This window comes from Ceratina calcarata, unplaced genomic scaffold, assembly GCF_001652005.2.
Source record: "Ceratina calcarata isolate Rehan_Ccalc_2016 unplaced genomic scaffold, ASM165200v1 scaffold714, whole genome shotgun sequence".
Lineage (NCBI taxonomy): Eukaryota > Metazoa > Arthropoda > Insecta > Hymenoptera > Apidae > Ceratina > Ceratina calcarata.
Genome location: NW_017178412.1, coordinates 1 through 645, shown reverse-complemented (window position 1 = coordinate 645; position 645 = coordinate 1).

Genomic DNA, 645 nt, shown 5'->3' with positions numbered 1-645 from the left:
GCATAAAATCCGTAGTCCAGAAATAATTATGTGAAGGCAATTAATATTGTATTAATATCTTTTGATAAATAACTTTTTGCAATATATTCTTAACATAATCTTCTGCACAGATTGGACGTTAACCTGAAGACAGAAATTCTCTGCGCTGGGGTCAGGTACGCGAACCAGAGCATATGGACCCGTACTCTGGAGTACATAATTGCATCTACGCTCGACGACGACAATAGGAAGGATTTGCAGGAGGCCCTAGCCTGTTCCAACTCGTCTGAGATTCTGAAGAAATACCTAAACTCAACTCTCGATCCAAACTACTCAATCGATTTCAAGACCGCTGCGATCAACGTGGTGTCCAGACATCGGACCGGTCCCGAGATTGTTTTCCATTTCATGGTCAAAGAATATCAACACATCCAAAAAATGTAATTAACTTCGTACCTTTTTGTTTTTTCACCGTCATTGTTACGTTTACTTTAAATGGTGTGAGTTTTTACAAAATTACAAAATTCTCTCATTATTTGCACCTATTTTTTCTCATTAATGAAATCAAAATTTTTCCATTCAACATAAGAATTCAAGACATGACAACTTTTTTAATAGCCTAGTAAAGTTTCTAAAATTTTACACAGTGTTCTATTAATGTAATAC